Source organism: Chaetura pelagica, unplaced genomic scaffold, assembly GCF_000747805.2.
Source record: "Chaetura pelagica isolate M959 unplaced genomic scaffold, ChaPel_1.0 scaffold103, whole genome shotgun sequence".
Lineage (NCBI taxonomy): Eukaryota > Metazoa > Chordata > Aves > Apodiformes > Apodidae > Chaetura > Chaetura pelagica.
This window is the reverse complement of record NW_009953004.1, coordinates 3,473,291-3,481,012: the sequence shown is the minus strand read 5'-3', so window position 1 is coordinate 3,481,012 and position 7,722 is coordinate 3,473,291.

Here is a 7,722-nt window from a genome sequence, read left to right as displayed (position 1 = left end):
GCTGTGAGGAGCATCTCAAAGGCTCCAAAGGAGACAGGCAGGGCTGCGTTTCAGAAAGAGGAGCCCTGCTGTGACCAGCACTGCTGAGCTCTGTGTGGCTGGGTCTTGATCCCAGGGGCTCTCCTCTCCAGACCCAGAGGTCTGGCCCTGACCCTCATCAGCTGGTAGAGCAGAGCCCAGACCCCACCACAGCTCACTGCCAGTGCTGGGGCTGCGTCTTGCCCTGGGAAGCCACTTTCCACATCAGAAGTGTTTTTCCTTGATGTCGTGGTTTTGGCCCCGTGGCTGTTCTTCATCAGGTAAGGTCATGGGCAAAACAGACTTAACTTGGGGGAAAATAAATAAATAAGTTAATACAGACACCCCCAGAGCAGGGCTCACACACGTTACCCCCCTCCCTTCTTCCCACCCCAATCCCTTTGTTCCCAGCTTCTCTCCCTCCCTCCCCCCAGCAGCACAGGGGATGGGGTTTAGAGTCAGTTCAGGCTGGTGGTTCCTGCTGCTCCTTCCTCCTCAGGAAGAAGGATTCCTCACAGTCCTGCCCTGCTCCCCACGGGTCCCTCCCATGGCAGATCCTCCCCCAGCCTCTCCTCCAGGAGCCCTTCCCACCAGGAGCTGCTCCAGCGCTGCCCGCAGAGTCCCGGGGGCTTCGGGAACAGGCACCTCCCCTGGCCCGGGGGCTCCCACAGCTGCATCATCTGATTCCACTGGCCACAAAACCCAAGCCCACTGGCCAAGTTCACCCCTCCTGGCACCGCCAGGGAATGTTCCACCACATTTCTCTATGAGTGCAGGGGCACAGCTGCCATCTCGCCCATGGGCTGCAGGGAAATTCTGCTGGGGAACCTTCTGCCCCTTCTTCCTCACCAACCACCAGCACCCTCTGCTCCTACAGCCCAGCTGTTCTCCCTTAACTGCTCCTCTGCTCAGCTCTTATCTCAGTTCTTTCCTATGTTCATGGCAGAGGTTCATCTATTGTCCCTCTCATGGCTCCTGGGCTGGTTTGGAGCAGGGGCAGCTTCTCAGCTTCTTACAGCAGCCACCCCTGGGGCCCTTCCCCCATTACCAAAACCTCATCAAACCAAACCACAACAGGTACAGGACAGAAACACCTCATTAGCAATCACTACCAGGGCCATTCCTATGCCATGTGGCATTTGCAGAGAAATTAATCCAGAAGGAATGAAGGTGCCCCAAGCCACCCCATGGCTCCCACCACCCTTCCCTGCAGCAGAGCCACAGCCCAGCATTGCTGGGGGTGCAGCACAAAGTCATTTGCCTTCCACATGCGAGTCCCTGCAGAGTTTCACCTTGTTCTGCATTTCTCCTGCACATTATCACTTTTTAGCATGTTGGAAAAAGATTGCACAAATCTGCCTAAAAACCTGGAGGTAAGTGAGGTCAGACAGATCCTTGCAGGGAGAGGAAGGACCTGGGAAGAGGAACTAGTGGGAGACCAAGTCTTTCTTAGGAGCTGGGGTGTATTATTGCTCTACTGCTTCACCAGATCTGTACTCAAGGTTTGGGTGACTCACGGTCTTTAGTAAACTCCAACCTCAGTGGCACAGAGAGGCTGCTTGGGGTGTCAGCTGGGCAGCTCTGCCCACTTGTGGCTCCTGTGCTTGCTCCCGCTGTGGCTCCTGCTGCTCCTTGCATTCTGTGGGCTGCAAAGCCATTTGAGGTTAAAGACACTCAACACCAACTGAAAATTTAGCTGTTGCCACTACAAAACAGCACCCAAGAACTTTTTGTTGCTGTACAAAGGCTGCTGCTCAGTGAAACAGGGTAAATGCTGGTGTGGGGTCCAATACACCTTGTTCTCATTGTAGTGTGACCTGCCAGGGCATCCATGCACTGGGTGTGCAGGGGAGGGGATGTGCAAGGCTTGTAGGACTGCTCTGCTCAGACCTGCCAGGCAGGGTGGCAGCCAGGTTGAGGGCTGAAATTTTTCATGCTGAAATTCCAACCCCCTGGTGAAATCAGTCTCCACTGGCACTGGGACTGCCTCGTCCATGGGGCAATGCCAATGGAAGCTCAATGCTGCCCTAGCAGGAGAGGGGAATTGGTAAGCTGAGAACAGCACCTTGTAATAAGCTGGATGCCCAAAAGAAATCATAAAGGGAAATGCATGGTTGAAGCTAAAGAGAAACATTAGCTTTATTTGAGTTAGAATTTGCATTGTAAAACAGCCTTGACCCCTGGTCCCCTGTGAGCTCCTACCAACATCATCATCCGGCCAGGAAGGACCAGCACTCACCCTTCCCAGAGCCAGGCAGAAATATGGTTGCAGGCAACAAAGCTATAAATGTTGATGTGAAATAATGACCCTGCTCATTTATGGTTTAAACTCAGAGAAGAACAGAACCAGTTTCACCAGTGACCAGCCAGGGCAGAGGTGGAGCAGCCTGTAACTGCTCTGGGCTATGCAATGGTTGGGAAGGAGTGGAACTAATTGCCAAAGCTGTTTAAACTGTAGCACTTGGCAGTTTCCCTCATGTTCTGCAAACCTGCATGCTTTGTACTTCTGCAGACCACTGCAGAATAAATCACAGGGAGATATTTGGGTCATCAAGGCCTTTGCTTTCAAGTCATCATGCTGAAATCATATGAAATTGCCAACCTTAAAGCAGACAAGAAGTTTGATCACAACACCTTGTTCACGTTAGATTTTAGACATAAATACAGCAGGCATAATCCCCAAGTTGTTGCTGGGGCTCTTTCTGTGGGAGCTCCCAAGGCATATGCATGGAAATGACAGATCTCTGCCCATTTTTCTCCAGCCACATTGAATCATAGAATGCCAGGTTGGAAGGGACCTCAAGAATCATCTGGTCCAGCCTTTAATACTAATACTATAGTTGATAGGAGATGGCTCAGCACCCTGTCAAGCTGAGACTTAAAACTGTCCAATGTTGGGGAACCCATCACTTCCCTGGGGAGGCTATTCCAGTGTTTGACTGTCCTCATAGGGGAAAATTTACCCCATGTCCAATCAGAATATGCCCAGGAGCAACTTGTGCCCATGACCCCTTGTCTTTTCCATGTGACTCCTTCTAAACAGGGAGTCTCCTCTTCTTGCTAGCCACCCTTTAAATACTGGAACATGGTGATAAAGTCTCCCCAAAGCCTTATTTTCTCCAGGCTGAACAAACCCAGGTTTCTCAGCCTCTCCTCATATGGCAGGTTCTCCAGTCCTCTGATCACCTTGTGGCCCTTCTCTGGACCCTCTCCAGCCTGTCCCATCCTCATTGTAGAGCAGGGACCACACTCCAGTGTTGGTCTGACAAAACAAACACTTGCCAACACTTCATGTTTCAGTCAAATGGCAGCAGAGAAAGCAACAGCTTTGGAAAGGTGTTGCTGGATGCTCCAGCTCTCCTTTTAGTGAAAACCAGCATGTTGTTAGCCCTGTATTATTCTTTTTACACAGGAGGACAACACCCTGCAGCTCCTTGTGCTGCCCTTGCAGAAAGCATAAGACAGGATCACATCCTCTCAGCACCCTCAGCTGGTCCATGCTCAGTGCTGGGACTCTTTCTGAGGGAACTCCTCAGGTGCAAACACAGCAATGACACATGTTACTGTGCTCAAAAGTGCAATCCATTTTGGTGACATCCTATTTTTGCTGAGGCCAGTGATTAATGCAGTCCATTCCTTTAAGATCAGAGCAGCACCATGTCCCCTCCTAAAGGCAGTGTCCTGCCAGAACAGCTGTCCTGCTGCTGGGGTGACCCTGGTCTTTTCTCTCCAGCACTGGCAGCTTTATCGTGCTGGGGGAAGAGGCCCAGTTTCCACAGCTGCACTGGCAGGGGCACTGTCTCCTCAGGTGCTCTCCAGAGGGTGCTGCTGCCCCTGGGTGGCATTGCAGCTTCCTCTCTGCTCCTGCACATGCTGCCAAGCAGGGTTGTGGTGCCCCTCCATCACAGACTCATTCAGACTGCCCTCAGCTGCTCAAAGCCTCCTACATTTTGCTCACATCCCTTTTTTTTCCTGCCCCACCACTGCCCCTGTAAAGGCTCAATCTCTTTAACCTTCTCTGTCTTTCTTCAGTCCTCTTTCAGGTGTAGTATTTGTCTTGCAGGAGCCTCTTCTGCTCTACAAGCACCTTTGATCTTCCCAGCATTTCTGAAGTCCATAGCTGCAGTGTTTCCTTCCTTCCTTGTAAGGTTTTATCATCAGCAGGTTTGTGGGGAGGGGCAGCACTGAATGCAGGGTGGGCTCTATGTCCCAGCCAAAGAACCACAGATGCCACTCAGATGGCTCCAGGCATCTAACCAACCTTTTCTCCTTCCTTTACAGCCTACCTGGAGCCTGAAATGAAGCTTCTTTTCATGTTCTTACCAGCAAATTCCTGGGCCTTTTGCACTCTAACCACCTCTGCTATTTGTCCTGGGTTCTTGGTGCTACCACAGCTCCTGCAGTGAGAGGGAACAACATCAGAAAAGCTGGTGTGGCAGCCAAGAGCAATGGGCAAACCCTGGAGGAAATCACTGCATGGTGCAGGATTGATCCCTGTCCTCTGATGCCCTAGGGCTTTAAGTATAAGGCCCCAATTACATAAAATCACCCAGATAGACCATGAATAGCATTTATCAAGCACTTCATAATGGTCTTCAGGGCTCAAAAAGGGTTTTCTGTGGGGGTGGAGGTGAATCAATCCATTCTGAGAAGTGTCCAAACCTGCCAAGCGTGACAGCTGGAGGTGCAGGAGCTGGAGAAGCAGCACCAGGCACCTGCAGAGCCCTGGCCTGTGTCCTGCATCTGCTACCAATGGGTTTGGTGGGACAGGGACAGATACTCCTGCTCTGCAGAGCCAGAGGATTTTGCTTGGCTGCAAAGGCACGTCTCAGGGACAAACAGGAGATGTCCCTCCTTGCCTCTCCTCCCTCTTCTCTTCTGTGTTTCTTCCCAAACCACTCAGAAATTTTACTGTCTAACCATCAAACCCCCCAGTTTGTCACCCAGGGTAACTTGATCCCCTTAAATATTTTACCTATACAACCAGAAAAACACAACAGCATCACAAATTCTGGCTCTGACTGCAAAATCTCTATAAAACAAAACACCTGCCTGGGAAACCAGCTTCTCCCAGAACCTCTCTCCAGCAATCAGAGCCCTGACTCCATGAGCAGAGTGGTGTTTGCAATAATAATCAAATGTTTAGCAAACATCATTAGAACTAACTTGCCAATGAGCAGAAATAATTATCAGATAATTGCTTTATGGACAGCCAAGCAGGGAAATTAGGAATAGTATTTTCTCCATGTTAAACAGGGAAACACAAATAAGGAAACAGAAACACCAAGGGACAAAAGGAGCTGTTTAGGGCCACACAAAAGGGAGGGCTGAGGGAAGAAATGCCCAGCCTGATCTTACACCCACCTGCTGCTCAGTTGTCCTCATGCTGGGGATCAAAAGCCCAGCTCTGAGAGCCTCAGCATTCCCAAAGCTGGGGCCTGGACTCCCAGCCAGCTGTGTTTGCCTTGCTGGCCAGGGACCCAGCCTTGTCATGCTGCCACTTCTGGTGTCTTGCCCACAGCAGAACCTGGCACAGTGCAGAACCTCAGGCAGCCACACCAACCTGCTCCCAAGCACTGACCCCCAGCAAGCCCCAAGATCCAGAGGAAAAAGCAGCCAGATGTTGGTGTTTAGCCCCTTAACCCAGGTGTTGCTGTTTAACCACTTCACCTGCAGCCCCCACTTGCTAAACACAAGCCAAGAGGTTTTTCCCCTTCCCACCTCCCCTCTCCTCTGCACATCCCTCTGTCCCCCCTCAGACAGACTGGCTTCAGTGGTGGCAGATTATGCAGATGAGGACATCAGCTTTCATGGCATTCCAAGATTTTTAGTCAAATTTAATTACCTTCCTTCTTCCCCTTCTCTTTGCCTGTCCCTGATCAAATTAAAACAAACAACCCCCAGCAGAGTGTTTGTGACAGGAATCATGTTTGAGACTAATTAAAACCTGACGGTTGTCCCTGCACTGAGCCTGGCAGATGGGGGTGGCAGCAAGGCAGGTGGCACCCTGGGGGCTGGGTGCTCCCCATGGCATTCCAGGGCATCCCAGGGCATCCCACGGCATCCCAGGGCATCCCAGGGCATCCCAGGGCATCTCATGGCATCCCACAGCATCTCAGGGCATCCCATGGCATCCCAGGGCATCCCACAGCATCTCAGGGCATCCCACAGCATCCCAGGGCATCCCAGGGCAGCTAATTAGCCCCATGCTGCTGAGCCCTGGTAATGCTGTGTTTTCCTGCCCAAGATGCTGGTGGGGGGGAAGGGAGCGACAGGGGGAACATGTGGGTCTCAATTAGCTTCAGCAATAATTTAGCAGGCTAATTAATAAATCCATGCAGCATCTTCTCTGTGATGCAAGGTCTGCTGCAGGGTGAGGTGCTGGCAAGACCTGCCATCTGGCTCTGAAAGGCAAGGCTGGGGAGCAGCAGGCAGAGTGCTGGGACACCCTGATGGCACGACAGAGGCTGGTCTGTCCCCTCCAGCTGTTCCCTCAGCACAGGGGGGGCTGGCCCTGCCACTCAAGCTGGCTCTGGGCTGCTCTCCCTGCCCCAGCCCCTCTGTCCTGCTCCAGCTTCCCCCTCCTGCAAATCTCCAGGTTTGACCTTGCTGAGGAACAGTCCCACTGGTCTCCTCTTGGGTTAATGTCAGGGACCCCCCAGCACAGCATCCTGCAGAGCCCCCTGGTCCCCAGCTCCCTGCACTGTCCCCAGGTGCTGTCCCCAGCCTCCCAGGGGAGCCACAGCTTGGTGGCTCCTGTCCCCAGGTACCAGCTGCTGTGGGTCTGCACAGGAGCTGCTCAGGGCAGGGGTTGAGCCCTGGATCATGATGTTTCAGCAACAGGAGGGCTGGCCCAGGGGAGCTCTGAACATCTGCCTGTCCCAGTGTTTGCTGATGGAGGATCAGGGCAGCACATCCAGGGGTGGTTTCCAGAAAGGCAGCTGGGGAGCTTTTGCAGGTCAGGCCTGTGTCAGCAAGACAGTGCATGGCCAGACCCCTTCTCTGAACCCACTCACTCCCACTGCCCACTGCCTGCTGCCCACCTCCCTCCCTGGATCCTCGGGGCTGGGCAGGGGGCTTTCTCATCACCTCCTGAGCCTCCCCTGGCCTTGAGACCAGAGCTGCCTCATCCTAAATTCCTGTTCTGTGTGGCACTTGTCCCCAGCCTCATCAGAGCACAGGTCCCCAGGTCTGATGTCTGGGGACTGCCTGCTGTCCGTTCGTGCTGCCCAGCAAGGGTTTGTCCTCTGATCTTGAGAGGCAGGTAAGAGGCAGTGGTGCTGACCTGCACCAGGCTGGGCTTTCCCTTGGGGGAGATGGCATGCATGGCTGCAGACACTGGGAGCAGAGAACTCCATGCTGGACCAGTGGGTATCCCTGTTGCCACCCCAGAGCCCCAGCACAGTCCCTGCAGTGGGGCTGCCTGCTGCTTCCCCTTCCCCATGGTTTCCTTTCCCAGGGACCTTCATGCTGCTGTTTGCTCAGCTGGGCAGCTGCCCCTGGCACACCCTGCCCTGCAGACTCTGCTGCTGAGCCCACCCTGAGGCCTTTCCTCCACACCTTCTCCACAGCAGTTTTGGATGGATGGGAAGCTTTCTCCCTTGGTTCCCAGCAATGTGTCTCTACCTCTTTTATCCCTTATCCCTGCACTGCCAGTTCTCCTGAGCTGTTGTTTACTGACCTGAGCCAAGCAGTCAGCACCTG